This window comes from Fukomys damarensis, unplaced genomic scaffold (genome assembly GCF_012274545.1).
Source record: "Fukomys damarensis isolate Sample0158 unplaced genomic scaffold, DMR_v1.0_HiC HiC_scaffold_38, whole genome shotgun sequence".
NCBI lineage: Eukaryota > Metazoa > Chordata > Mammalia > Rodentia > Bathyergidae > Fukomys > Fukomys damarensis.
In genome coordinates, this window is record NW_022900950.1 from 40823980 (window position 1) to 40839803 (window position 15824).

The following is a 15824-nucleotide window of genomic DNA, read 5'->3' on the forward strand; positions in this document are numbered from 1 at the left end:
TTTTTTTTTTGGTTTTTTAAGACAGGGTCTCTCTATGCACGTGAGACTGACCTGGAACTCACTGTGTAGCCCAGGCTGGTCTTGAACTCACAGCGATCCTCCTGCGTCAGCCTCCTGAGTGCTGGGATTACAGGCCTGCGCCACCAAGCATGGCTTATGTGTTGTTCTTTTTAAAAGTTTTATGGTGTTGACTTTACTGTTTTTAATTTAAACCCTATGACTTGCACAGTTGCCCTCTTCCATAAGAGGGATGCAAGGCCCAATTTTCTCTCCTAGGGATGTGAAAATTAATTGTACAAAATGGAGTCATGCCTGTCACACCCTACTGAAATAGAATTGAGGAAATACTGTTGGCTTGTTCCAAAATTCTTTTGGAGAACTAAAGGAGACATCTTATTTGTTTTGTTTTATGTTTTTCCAATACTGGGGATTGAACCCAAGGCCTTCATTTGGGCCACATCCCTAGCCCTTTTTAATTTTGCAATAAGGTCTTGCTAAATTGTCTGTGCTTGGCCTGAACTTGCAATTTTCATGCTTCGTCCTTCCAGGTTACTGGGATTACAGGCCTCTGCCCCTGCTGGGCTCTAGTTTATCTTTTAAGACTATTTTTACTTAGCAACTGCCAGCTAGAACCTTAACACTAACTTTTCATAGTAACTGCCATGGCTGAGTTAGCCGTCTTTTAGAAGCACTGATTGATGCCAATGAGCTTTTTTTTCTCCCCTCTAGCACTGAGGATCAAACCAGTGTTCTACCACTAGGTTGTATCCCCAGCCCTTTTTTATTCTTTATTTTGAGGCAGTGCTAAGTGGTCTAGGCAAACTCAGAATCTCAGTCCTTCTGTCTCAGCCTCCCTCAGTGCTGGGAGTACAAGTCTGGCTGCCCATGAACTTTTGTTAAAACAACGTGTAGATTTTTCTGTCCTAATAAAGCCCCTAAGCTTTCCTATGTTTTGTGGCTGACCCACCATAGGCTGTATGTGTGTCCAGGATTGCAATTTTCTTTAATCCCCAAATAAAAGTTCTTTTTGTTAGAGAGTTGTGCCAGTGTTTTTGTTTGAATGTGACAGTGTATGTGTGTGTGTGTGTGTGTGTATGTGTGTGGTAGACCCAAGCCAGGGGCCCAAGAGCTACAGGAGGCCAGGACATAAGATTCCTACCTGGAGTAGCCAGGACTCCCTCTAGTTTAGAGGTTGGGTCAGCTATGGGACTGCTGGCTTCTGCAGTTGAGCTCTTCAAGCCCAGTGGACTTTTGTGACTTCAGATAACCAAACCAACCTTTCACCAGACCCCCTGAACCTTGACTGCCAGATGTCTCCAGAGACTGCCAGCCTGTCTTCTCTCCTGGTAGTGCTCTCTCTCTCTACCTTTTTCTCCTCAATCCAGGGTGAATATAAAATAAATGTTTGTATAGAAAAAACATGTCTGGGAAATACAAAGCCAAATTCAAATGAAAATTATTCTGAGAGGGGAGAGAGAGTAAGACTGGAGGGGGTTGGAATTCTATTACCTATAATTAATTAATTTGCTGTGCCGAGGGTTAGACCCAGGGCTTTCACACTGAGTTTTATTTCCAGGCCTTTCAAATTTTGTTAAAAAATATTTTGAAAAAAAAATTTTGAGACAGGGTTGTACTAAATTATGTTTGCCAGGCTGGGCTGAAATTTAGAATCCTCCTTTAGTCTTCCAGAGTGCTGGGATTATGGGTGTGTGCTGCCAGTCAGGTTTCAATTATTTAATATGAATGAAATAGAGGAAAAATATTAAGACTTCATGGCTATTGGTTATATTATAATTTTAATTTTTTCAGTAATGGGGATTGAATGCAGGGTCTTCACACTGAGCTACATACACAACCCTTTTTATTTTTTATTTAGAGTTGAGGGTCTTGCTAAGTTTCCAGACTGGGCTTAAACTTCCCATCCTTATGCTGCAGCCTCCTGAGGTTATATTATACTTTTAACCATTACTTAAGAGTACACCCTTACATTTAAAAAAATTTACTAAAAAAAAAAAATGCTATTTTCTTTCAGCGGTAACTTCATACATCTTTTGTTTACTGTCTCTAGGTTGGACCCAGAGGCCAAATTGAATGTGAATGTTGTGTCTCATTCTTGTAACCCCAGCACTCTAGGAGGCTGAGACAGAAAGGTTAAATATTTGAGTTCAGAGCTGGGTGTGGTGGCAAACTCCTATAATCCTAGCATTCAGGAGGCTGAGACAGGAGGATCCCTGTGTTTGAGGCTGAGTTTGAGACCAGCCTGGGCTACACAATGAGTTCCTGGTCAGTCTCAACTACATAGTGAGACCCTGTCTCAAAAACACAACAAAACAAAACAAAACAAAACAAAATTTTGAGTTCAGTCTGGGCAATTTAGGGAGACCATGTCTCAAAACAAACAGACAAATAAACAAAACAAAGTCAGGGATGTAGCCTTGTGTGAAGGCCCCAGTACTGAAACATACAAGCATATAAATGAAATTAAACAAATTAAAGAAAAACACATTGACTGATTGACTTATATCATCTAGGATTCTATAAATATACTTGTATCTAGATCTCCCCCCAAAGCCTTGTGCAGTCATAGGTGGGGTGTTTCAGAGGTGGCTGGATCTAGAGTGTGTGACCCTTGGATTGATTCATGGTGCAATGCTAGGATTCCTGGTACGAGAATTAAGGGTGTGAGAGCTACCTGGCCTAAGCAGCCTGGATAAGATATAAAGGATAGAGAGCTGCGGTCATTTATGTCAGACATCCCTGCCCAGGACCAGTGGTTATGAGTGGCAAATCCTTCTTACCTCCCTTAATTCAGCTGCACTGTTCTATATCAGGAGTCAGACCAAAGCCTTACATAACTCAAATGGGCATATCAGGTAGCAGAGTTGGGTTAGTATTGCTCCTTTGCTAATGGCTGTCATCCAGGTCTAAGTCCTGGCCTGTGAAGTGGCAGTGCCCTCCTGAGTTACATGCAGCTGAGGTTAGTGTAATTCGAATTAAAATTCTTTTCTCTGAATTATTACTTCTCACTGACCCAAAGGGTTACCTGCTAATTGCACGCTATCCCAGGACCAGTTTTTTTCTAGCCAAGCAAGAAAGGTGAGCTTACTCCCTAACTACCCTGCCTGGCACCATCATGCCAGGTGTTCAGCAATATTTCACTAGATGCCTTCTAAGCCTACCCAGAGCCCTATCCCTTCCCACAAGTGTATTCAATAAATACTGGATACACCTGTGTGGGGTTCTTTGTCTTTGCTGCCTTTAGCAGCATTGATCGGGTCCCAAGACTCAGTTTCTCTATAAGCGTAGTTTCTGTGTTATTCTTTAATTCATCTTGTGCTGTGGTGGCTCACACACTGGGACCTATAGCAGAGGTCTTGGAAACACACCTTTCCCTGTTCCCTATACTTGTGCATTGTTGCTTTATTACATTCTGCCCCTCCATGAGCTGTTTCTCCTCTGCCATGCCACCCTGCCTTGGAGCCAGACGATTATGAATCGAAACCTATACAAACTGTGTACTAAATAAACTCTTTCTCCTTTAACTTTGAGTGTCAGGTATTTTGTCTCAGCAACAAGAGAACAGTAACTAAAATAACACTTTATGGTGTTTACACAACAAAATTGTCTAACCGCAAATATCTCTTAAGAGACGCATGCCTATTTGATGTTGCTGCAGAAAGTGTAATTTGTTTTAATGAATTATATAAGTAGAAATTACCAACTACAAAGGTTAAGAAAAAATTTATGAGATACTTGAATTTGTTAAGATTTTAATTTGTCATCATTTTCACTTATTTTTTAGTAAAAATAAGAGTAATAATGAATCTTTCCTAAATATCTAGACTCCTTGTTCTTAATTAAAGTGAATTAGAAAATAGCAAGGATGCTGTGACATTTAGTCTTGATTGTCCCTTGACTGTCTCATGCCTAAGAGGTTGGTAAAGCATAATGCTGGGTGTCTTTGGGTGAGCCATGGAGGTGTGACTGTGGGTACTATGTGTGTTGCAGAAAGTCACAAACTACAGACCCAGTCCATTGAAAAGTCGTGCTATCTGATCTCCTTTGGGTTCTAAATGCTACTTGTCAGTCCTTATTTTATTCATTGCTTGTTAAATACTTTTTGCATTCTTTTTTGCAGCTGTTTCAAATTTTGTATGTTTTCAATTTCTAATCTCATCCTGTCTCCCTCACTCTAACATACTACCTTGCTTCTTTCACCTGCATTATCCAGTGTGAGCTCTTGAAAGTCTCATCCCTTTGTCCTCTGATATCTCAGCTGCCATTCCTTCTCTGTAACCTCACATTCCTCTTTATCTTCATTTCTTTTTTCCTTCTGTCACAGGGGAAAATATGTCCCTTCTTTCTCTGTGAGTAAATTGTCATTGTGTTCTGTCACTATTTAAATTTTTTTCCCATGGAATTGTACAATTGATGATCTCCTTTATGTATTTTGATAACATCTCTTTCCATCTTTGCTGGCTCTTTCTCAGTTCACCCAGTCCTTACAATCAGGACTTTATTTAGCTTTGCTACATTGATGTCTCATGCCAGCCAGAATCTGCTCTCTCTCTCCTTTTTTTTTTTTTTTTGGTACTGGGGATCGAAGTCAGGTCCTTGTGCTTGTAAGGCAGGTGGCAGAATCACTGAGCTAAATCCCCAGCTGCCAGCATCTGCTCTCTTGATTGAGCTTCTGTTGTCATTGGTAGGTGCCTGCCTATATCACTTTCCTAAAGCTCGTGTGTGTTTACAGTTGGGAATTTTGGAAAGCAATTTAATCATGGAGTGATGTACTCATAAGTGGATTAATCCACTGATGAGATCATAATTCACTTGAGAAGTAATGGAAATAGGAGGTGAGGCCTAGTTGAAAGGAATAGGTTACGAAGACCTGACCTCAGTGTCTACGCCTTGTCTCTGACCCCTTTCTCTGACTGTTTTCCTTTCTTTCTGCTTCCTGGAATCCATGAAGTGAGCAGTTTTCATGTGCCATTCCCCTCCAGTTTAATGTTTCTGCTTTACCACAGGCCTAAAAGCCATGAAGCCAGCTGATCATGGAGTGAAATCTTTGAGACTGTGAGTCAAAATAAATATTTCACCCTTTAAGTTTTTTTATGTATTTTATCACAGCAATGGAAAACTAATACACATTCCCTCACTCATACCTTTAAACAATCAACAAATTCACAGTAATTAATAATCTGTTGGGATTTCTTATTTAAAATACCTGTCCTATCTCTTTTAGTTAAATAGTTTATATCTTTTTTGTGTTTTGTTTTGTTACCGGGGATTAAACCTGGGTCTTTGTGCTTTCAAGGCAGGTGGTGGACCACCGAGCTAAAACCCCATCCCTAAATAGTTTATATCTTAAAAGTATGGTCTGTACTTGATGCCTTTATCATATTATTTAATCCTTGCAATTTGCTTTCCCTTTCTTTTTTTGAGTTTTCAGACAATGTGTATTAGGGGTTGGCAGAAAGATTGTCTTCATTTTCCTCATGTCCAGAGACTTTGTCTGAGACTGAGATTAGGACAGCAGAGTAATTTATATGGCAGAAGAAATTTCAAGGCAGTCTAATGTTGAGGGCGTGGCATAGCTGCTTTTGGAGTTTTAGCCAGATCTATGTTAAGAATCAAGAACAAAGAGACCAGCAGGGTAATTTAAAATGTTTTTTTTTTCTTTTGGTTTTTTGAGACACTGTCTCACTATGTAGTTGAGACTGATTTGGAACTCACTGTGTAGCCCAGGCTGGTCTTGAACTCACAGTGATCCTCATGCCTCAACCTCCTGAATTCTGGGATTACAGGTGTGCGCCATGACACCTGGCTAGAATGTTTTGAGTTTGGCTAGCAAAGAAGCTCTAATAAAGCAGTGTACTGCAAAGGTAGATCTTAAGTGCTGAGAAGAAATGGGAGAATAGAAAAGATGGCCTGAGGGCATCACAGGAAGGAACAGGACTCCAGCCTTTGCATCCTCATAATTGTTAAGGTGAAAAATTTTGCTTTGAGAAGAAAATCCCAGAGCACCGTGTTCCAGAACAGTGGCACCCTAGAGAATTTGTTCCTTGGAATTGGATTCAGTGCTCAGCAATCCAGGCACTTGACTCCTACAGCCAAGAGGGAGGGAAGCCTAGCTACTGCTCCAGCTGGCAGGAGACCTTGGCATCATCCAGTGGTTTTGGTTTTAAGGTGCATGCAGAATGGAAGGGTTGTGGGGTAGTTGTCAGGAAGGCTTCCACCCAGATTTCAGAAGAAGGCCTGGGAGGCCTGGCAGTGTGTCCCTAAGAGGGCAGTGTGTGAAGCTGTGACTGTGAAGCCAAAGGTGCAGTGAAGAACCTAGAAGTTTAGAAAAGCCAGAAGCCTAGATCATATCAGGCAGGCTGCAAGCAGGGAGCAGAGCTGATTCCGAGAGAGAAGCCATGAAAGCTATAATCACCTGTGGTGTGCAGGGGCAAAGCCACCCAGGCCCTTTGGAGTTCACAACTTGCCCCAGATTGCTGGGAATGCTGGAAGTGGAACTGTGGGATTTAATGTTTGCCCTGCTGGAATTTGTCCTCCCTTTGGTCCCATTCCTTTGTAGCCCTGTTTTTAACTTCTGGAATGGAAATGTCTATCTTGTGCCATTGAATTTTGGAAGTATTTAACTTTTTTTTTTTTATTTGTCCAGGGGCTCACAGCTAAGTTTGCCTTAAATCTCAGAGCAATGCTGAAACTGTTAGGTCTTGGAAACCCTTGGAGTTGGACTGTCTTTTTCATAAAGTAATGTGCATGAGTCTTTTTGGGGCCAGCGTGAAATACTGTGGCTGTGTCTAGATGTCCCCCCAAAGCCTCATGCAGTCTTTTTCAGAGGTGGCTGAATCTGGAATGTGTGATGCTGAGATTAAGGTTGTGTGATTACTAAACTAATCCATGTGAATGATTGATTTGCTGCTGTCCTAATCTCAGTAGGATGGGATGGGATAAAAGGGGCAGAGAGATGCTGTTACAGTCTCTTGTTGCCTTGCTACTGTTTGTCCGCCATGGATTGTTGCCTGTCTGCTACCATGTCTTGGAGCCAGCCAATTATGGACTGAAATGTTTACCAGTTGAAAACCAAATAAACCTTTTCCCTTTAACCTTGGGTGGTGGATATTTTGTCTCAGCAATGAGAGAAAAGTAACCAAGACACCATGCTTATAACTAAACAATGATCCTTTCATTCAAATTAGCTCTCATCATAGTAATTGAATTCCATACATTTTTTAAATAAAAGAAGCTGTTATTTCCTCAGCAATAAAATCTTGGAAGTATCCTCCACTCATTCTGCTTTTTTGCCTCTTCTAGATAATTATCAAATAAGTTCTGACAATTTTATCTTTGGAATATTTCTGGCAATGTTCCCTTTCTGTACTATTCCTTTTGTATAACCTTCACATACTTAAGACATCGATGGTATTCTCTACTCATCTCATTCCTTACATGGTCACTAGACTCCATTTGACATCTTTCTATTTTACTTGATCTTGGCTATATCACTTTATTGCTCAATAATAATATCTAGCAATTGTGAAAGACTTATTATGTATTAAGCACATTTCTAAGCAGTTCTAAATTCTAAGTAGATAAGACATAATTAGTCCTCACAAGAGTCCTTTTACGGCTCATATCTAGATGTCCTCTCCCCAAACATCGGGGGCTTGCAGGTGGGGCTTTTGGGAGGTGGGTGGATTGTGGATGTGTGATACTGAATTAAAGGTGTGATAACTGAATTAACCCACTGTTTGGTTTAGCTCAGATGTAGGTTATGCAATTAATGAAGAGGGAAGTGTCACTCTGGGTCATTAGACTTGCAGTCTATATTGAATAAAAGGGAAAGCAGAAGGTAGGATGCTGCTTCCTGCTTTCTGCTGCCCTGACGTGAACAGTATCTCCTCTGCCATGCCGCCCTGCCTTGGAGCCAGCCATCTATGGACTAAAAGCTCTACAAACTGCGAGCTGATAAAGACCTTTCCTCCTTTAACTTTAAGTGTTTGTGCCAGCAACTAGGAAATGACTAAGACAAGGCCCATAAAGTCACTAGTATTATTTATCTGTGAAGAACATTGAGTCTCTTATTTGTGAAGAACATTATTTATCTGTGAAGAACATTGAGAGTTCCATGACTCACAGTTTACAGATTACACAGTTTACACGATGTAAAGCCAGGAATTCAAGCTCATCCCCCTACACCATCCTACACTGGGGCTAAGGGAGATCATACTTAGGCTCTTAACCATTGCAGTTTAATTTGTATTTTGTGAATGAGTAAGAAAAGCTCAGACTGACTAACTTGGCCTTCAACTCTCTAGCCTCCAGCTACTTTTAATTTTTAGAAATATGAAACACAAAGCCCATGTAATGGTTCTATTGTACTCTGTAATGTTCATACCTATGCGCTGGGTCTTTATTCTGCAGAATTTTATCTATGTTGTTTTCTTTATTCTCATCACACTTCTCTTCCCTTACTAAGCAGAAAGTCTTTGGTGTAAATCCTGTCTGCTACCTTTCAATAGTGAATATATTCTGCCTTACTGGAGTGATCCTTGTCCCCCACCTATCAACTTCACTTATTTTGTTTAACTTATATTTCACTTACCATATTTTGTGTGGTATTCAGAATATTGATATTGATGTGTGTTATGGCTTTTATCTAAATGTCCCCCTGAAGCCTCGTGCATTCATAGGTGGGGCTTTTTGGAGGAGGCTGGATTTACAGTGTGTGCTCTCAAGATTGAGTAATGGTGCAATGCTAGGATTAAGGCTGTGAGTGCTACCTGACAGATAGCCTGGATAAAATATAAGGGACAAAAAGAGAGCCGCCATTGTTGCTGCTGGATGCTCCTTTGCTTTTGCTGTGTTTTACCTGCCGCGAACTGTTTCTCTTCTGCAATGTCCTTCTACCATGTCATTTTGCCTTGGACCCATCCAGCCAACAATGAGCTGAAACCTCCACAAACCATAGACTGAAATACACTTTTCCTCCTTTAACTTTGGGTACCAGGTATCTTGTCTCAGCAATGAGAAAAGTGACTAAGACACTGTGTTTTCTCCTCTACTGCATAAACAATTTTTCATCCAACAGAGCCACATCATATAGCAGTAAAGTTTTGATATATTTTCCAATATAATATTAAAAGATGTAAAAATTTAATTGAGGAAAGAGAAAGAGTAGCCCCTCCCAGCACTAGATGATCTCAAATTATATCACCATTTCTAGTTTTTAGCTACTCTGAAAGCTGAAGTATTATTTATACAAAAATGGGAAATTTCCCATTAGTTCTGATTCCGAGTGAACAGGAAATATAGTACCAGAAATCTGGCATGACAGCCTGGTCTTATTTGGGCTCTTTTCTTACTCTTGCTAAAGTTTTGCAAGTGTGCCCAATATTCTTATTACCTGAGTAGCCGGGACTCTACTATATGAGTTCCAAAACCACATACAGAATGGATGACAAGCAAATGTTACAAAACTAAAAGCTGTTGTAACAAAATCTTCCTGACAATTAGACTTCCAGTTTTATAGAGAGATACGGTTGCAAGGATACACATAGTAGGACAATGAGGAACTGCAAAGCAAAAATGGCTGAGGATTTTTTCTTACTTATTTTTTATCTTACTATAAATTCAAGTTGCTTTTGCCCTAGGAAAACGTGTGTAGTTAAAGGATACATTTTAAAGCAAAATAAAATTAGACCCAGTCTTTTCCTATTTGGCTTGAGTCTTGCCAAACCAACCCCCTCTTTATTAGAGATTCCATGTAAATTCATATTGTTTTCTGATTTTAGGATGGTCATGATCTTCCTTAAATACCTTAAATACCTAGCCAAGCATTTGTGCTGTGTCCCATGAATTCACTCTTCCCCTCCCTAATTTCAGAACTTAATTTACTCTTTACCTTTCTTTTGCAACAGAATACCAGACACACCAAATTAATGCAGGGCCTCAGAGACCTACCAGTTAACATTTCTTTGAATTCTAAGGACAACAGAACAATTCAGAAAACAAATGCTTTCTATGTACTTCATGGGCCTGTGTAAGTTGTGCCTTGATTCCTTTATAAACTACAAATTCATCTACTTCTAGGTATTTGGCAGGAGCATAAAAATGATGCAAATGTTAGCATGATTTCAACATATTATGGAAATGTATTTGGAGAGATGGAGTGCTCAGTGCATATTACAGCTTCGTCATTTATCCTACTTTCGCACACTCTCGTGGTCTTTCACACTGCATACAGAGTATGATTCTAAATCAGAGACTTTAGTGTCATTCCACAAAAATATAGGTATTTACATAGATATTTCCTTTAAAATAATGTTTAAAGTTTTACTACAGAAAATCTAGCTTCAACACAGAAGCATTTTTTTTCCTTTTCAAGATTATATACTGGAATGTAAGAGGGTGATTTTCTTTACATGGAATTTTTCCACTGTAGGAAAATAAACTTCTTAAACACTACATTTAAACTGACAAAATTAGGATGGAAAGTTACATGTAACTTTTTATATTGTGAATTGACCTTTTTAAACATATTCAGGATACACTGCTGATGATTTAAATATAGTACAACTTCAGTTTAATTAGAACAGTGGTATGCTGAGTGATCTGTTACAAACATTATGTTAAAATAGTAAACTACTATTTATTGAGTTTTTTTGAAACAGGGTCTCACTATGTAGCTGGGACTGACCTGGAACTCACTATGTAGCCCAGGCTGGTCTCAAACTCACAGTGATCCTTCTGCCTCAGCCTCCCGAGTGCTGGGATTACAGGCATGTGCCACCACGCCCAGTTTATTGAGTTTTAAAGGGAATTGTAAGGTATCATTAAAATATGAAATTTTCTTGCTATAACTTGTATTTATAATGCATCTTTCTAAAGTTAAAACCACATACAGAAAGAATAAGTGATAGCTTCAAACTCATTCAAAAGTTTACTAATTTATTTAGTATGTAAATAACATCCTGAACTTAATTTTATAGATATTAGGAATTATTATATTTTTCTTGAAGCAATTCAACTTTCAATCCCCAAATTAGTACATGTTTACACACCTGAGGACACTTTCTTCATATTATTACTAGTTGCAAATACGTTCTTACATAATAATGCATTTTCAGATTTCATTTGAGAGACAGTATGAGCCTTTTTAACATTTCTCTTTAACAAGTTACTTTTATTTCAAAGCATGAACATAATCTCATAGGATTTTTATGTGATCAAAATTTGGACAAGAAAAGTTTATTCCTATTCCTTTTGAAGCTAACATAGTTTTACTGATATGGATTTTCAAACCCATTTAGATCCAATCGGGTCTTTAATATATAGCCTCTGACTATAAAAGGAATTAATCATACTTAAGAAAAATGGTATATACTAAGCATTTAATCAGAAAAAGAAAAGTGAGAACATATTTTTCATGTTTGATACTACTCAATAAGAAGTTGTAGAAGGAAATAAAAACAGTCTGGCTATAGTTTTAATAAAACTAAAACCCATTACAATTGATAAAAAATCAAACATTTAAAGATCAAATATCTACCAACTTAGCTAGTATTATGTCAAAATAAATTCTTTATCGCACTGAATATTAGAACTCTATATTAAAGCATTTTTGATTAATATGTTCCAGAAATATACAGTGTTCTTATTTTCCTATTCTTGCCTTTATCCTACACCTTTCTTTCCATGGATCAAAATATAAAATCATAGCATTTATTGGTGGCTTTTGTAGACATGTTTGAGCTGGCATAAAGCATTGTGTTCACTAGGTTTTATGGGTGTAAACATTAAAATGTTACATAAAGTGTACCATGTTTTAGTCTACATATATATTTGATGTCTTGACAAAAGGTGAGGTGGCTTAAGTCTGTTTTACATTTTGTGCATTTAGACCACTACATGCATAGATGTTTTAAAGCAAAATTCTTGGTCTTCAGTATCTCATAGTGCTGCATGCTCTGAAGTATGACAGAAACTTGTGACACAGACTAACCTCAAAACCAGACATTTCTTGAGATTTGTGACCTTGCAATAAAAATTGCACCAGATCAGGATCATGAAAATAGAATCGAAACCATAACACATGTTCTGCAATTTGTTCAAATGTTTTCTAGCTGCAGGGAGGCCAGACATTTCTTCATTCAAAACTTATATCTTAGTTCCCCTGTAGTGGTTTTCTATATATTCTATCCAGTGTAATTGTCATACATCAATATTGAAGGCCTTTTTATCTTCAGGGTTTAGATGACTCATTAACAGATTGATGTTGTCAGTATTCCAAACCCAAGAATTATTTGTGAAAAATTCAAGGAATACCATAGCTTTGTTTTCATCATCCTTGGCTTCTTCCAGTCATCCTGAGGCAGGTATCATACAGGAGTTCTGGGGCTTTGTGGCTTACAGCAATCCAGTAATGACATAAACGTGATTGGAGGTTAGGTTTACAGTGGGCTGTCTGGAGGCCTGTTGGAGAGGATTCCTGTTGAAAGTTCAAATTACATGGTGTTCAACTTCATCCCAGTGGGAAGGATTAGTACTGCCTATTGTACAATTATACATTTTTTTTTTTTTGGTCTGTTAATTCCGGAATACCAAGCTGTTGTAAGACTTGAGTTGACAACTACACCAACAGGAACAATATCTGCAAGCACATTGTTGGAGGTGTGCATTGTTCAAAAAATTTCTTTTTCTGTCACAATGGAAAGACTAGTTGGTCCATTAAAGTTATCAATCCATCCAGGAAGAGGTTCTTTCCAACTGGCACTGACAATTGACAGTCTTATAATTGCCATATTTAGCTTTGCTCCTTCTTGCTGTACAACATGTTCTGCCAACACTTTTGTGTATATGTATTGGGTCTGCTTCCTATTATTGGTGTGATATCATTTACTTGGCCAACATCCACCCATTCTAAAGAATCGGTTAACTTTGGATCTACAAGGGATGGATGGACTACTTCATCAGTATGCTTTCTATTGCAATAGGCAAATTCTGTTGAGACATGCATGAACACTTTGCAGGTTCTTCATTTGTTTGCAAGAAGAATAAGCTGTCATGTAGCAGTCACATTTAACTGAACAGTGTCTCTTAAATTTTCATGAAACCATACTATAGCTGTACAGTGGAATATAATACTGGTAGAATCTGTGATGACCTCTTTTATCTTCTTCACTGAGCTAGTTTAGGTGGGTGAGTTCACCGTTGATTGCTACAATTTTCTCTCTAAAATCTGGATGTTCATCGCAGTCTGTCAAAGAGCTTGCCACTAAGAATTTCTTCCACTCACTCCTGTAGTATCTGTCTAGCTTTCTGCCACACCAAAATATACACTGAGTTCACCTTAAGACAAAACTTCAGCAACTTTTCCAGAAGTACCTTTCCTAGAAAGCCTGTAGCTCCTGCCAGAAGAACATGTTTTCCTTCATAGTATTCTGGGATTGAAACCATTTTGACTCTTCATCATCTCTACATGGTCTCTCACCCCAGGCTCCACAACCGAGAGCCAGGCCCCTCACCATGTCTTCCTGGTTTCCTTGCCCCCAGCTCAACAATTTGCTACATAGAATATAGTAATCAAAGAAAATAACAGCTTTGTGTGTTTCCAAAGATTTACATCTTCAAATTTAAAAGTTTCTGTTCTAGTGATCTAGCTGTGCAGACCCACTCAGGAGCACAAGATACGGATCTGATGGTAGAAGTGACTGCCAGGGTGCACTGCAGTCACCTGGGGCACACAGGGATAAGACTGGAGTCAACAAAGGCTGAGGACAAAATTTGCTCAAGAGAGATGACTAAACCATCTAGATTATGAGTGAAATAGAGGAGCAGAACAAAAGAGCACAAGGTTGAGAATCTTTGAGACATGGAATAGCAGGTCAAGTTAAGTAGTCTAATAAAAGTTTATGAGATGAACAAATATGCCTGAAGATATTTCCTTTTTATTTTTCATCTTTAAAAATCTTTTTAGTTTTTAGCCAGGCATGGTGGTTCATGCCTTTTATCTCAGCATCTGAGAGGCTGAGATGGGAGGACTCTTTACATAGTCAGATCAAGGCCGGCCTAAACCACAAAGAGAGGCCCTATCTTAGGAACAACCCCCCCCATCAAACTTTTTTTGTAAATCAATATAATATATTGATTTTTTTGGCCCATTTTCCACTTTTTCATACATGCATATGACATATTTTGATTGTACCCTTACCCTATCACCTTTTCTTACACTTTTTCCACTTACTTTAACACCACAATTTCCATTTTCATTTATTTTCTTACAAGTGAAATTTTGTTCTTTTTATGGTTGAATAATGCTCCATTGAGTGTATATACCACCTTTTCATTGCCCATTTATCTATCAATGAGCACCCAGCCATATCTTGGCTATTGTGAATTGGGCTACAATAAACATAGATATGTAGGTATCCCTACAGTATGCTGACTTTAAGTCCTTTGGGTATATACCAAGAAGTGGTATGTCTAAGGCATGTAGTAGTCACATGATACTTTCCATTCTCACCAGTAGTGTAGAACAGTTTCTTTTATCATTTATTGTTTTTGTGTTCTGATTATAGTCATTCTGAGTGGGGTGAGATGGAATCTCAGTGTAGTTTGATTTGCATTTCATTATTGAGTATGAGGATATTTCTATTGGATGCCTACCATATGACTTTCCTTGGTTTGGACACATAGAGTAAGAAACCACAGAAATCATTGATGACAAGAAAAGTTGAGGAACTCTGTTATCTTCAGCCAGTGTAGTAAGATGAAAAACCTCAAAATAGCACCTTAATTAATTTAACTACAGCTCTCTCTTATCTGGCTTTGACAGCACTGCTGCCATTTTGTTTTAGATCTAGAATGTTCTCCAAAATACTCATGGAGGGACTTTCAGAGGTGATTGGATTATGGGAGTGTTACAAATACTATAAATAATATTACTTCAACCTCATCTTTTGTCTTTCTTTTTATTCCTCCAACATAGATTATTTCATTTTTTCTTTCTTTCCATTCTATAGTTCTTTCTTGTTTCCTCAATTTCTTCTTACAGAGTAATATTTCACAGCCATATATATTTTAATCTACTTTATTGAAGTAAAATTGGAGTAAAGTAAAACTCATCCACCTTAAAGCATAGTTTAAGGAGTTTTTTTTTTTTTTTTTTGAGTTTATTGGTACATTTAGGGATACAGTACAGTTACATTCATTGTTGGGATCATGTACCTTTACATGGCAAGTCTTGATTCTCATTTTTTCCCCTTACCTCTGCACTCCCTTCACCCCCTCCTCCCCTCCCCATCTACAAACACTTTATTTTCATCTTTTCATTCTCTCACATTTTTTTCTTTTCCCTTTTTGTTCTTCCCCTACGTATCACACCTTCCCTACACCTTTAGCTCCTTTCCTCCCATTTCTAAATGTCAGTAATCTTATTAGAATCTTATGCATTGTTGCAGAATATTCACACCAGGGAAACTATTTGGTATTTACACATGTGGGACTTATTTATTTCACTTAGGAGTATATCTTCAATATGTATCCATTTTCCTATGAATGAATCTATTCTCTCGCTCTTTATGGCTGAGTAATATTCCATTTTATAGAAAAACCACAACTTCTTTATCCAGTTTCCAACGGATGGGCAAATAGGTTGTTTCCAAGATTTAGCTATTACAAACTGTGCCGCTATAAACATGGGTGCACATACTTCTCTGTGATATGATTCTTTTAGTTCTCTTGGAAAGATACCCAACAGAGGGATGGCTGGGTCAAATGGAACCTCCAGTCCAAGCTCTTTGAGGTATCTCCATATT

General features: G+C 38.4%; 1 pseudogene; it reads right to left on the bottom strand.

The window, feature by feature from the left end:
* Positions 1 to 11950: 11950 nt before the first annotated feature.
* On the bottom strand, positions 11951 to 13464 carry LOC104869844 (annotated as a pseudogene).
* Between the last annotated feature and the right edge of the window lie 2360 nt (positions 13465 to 15824).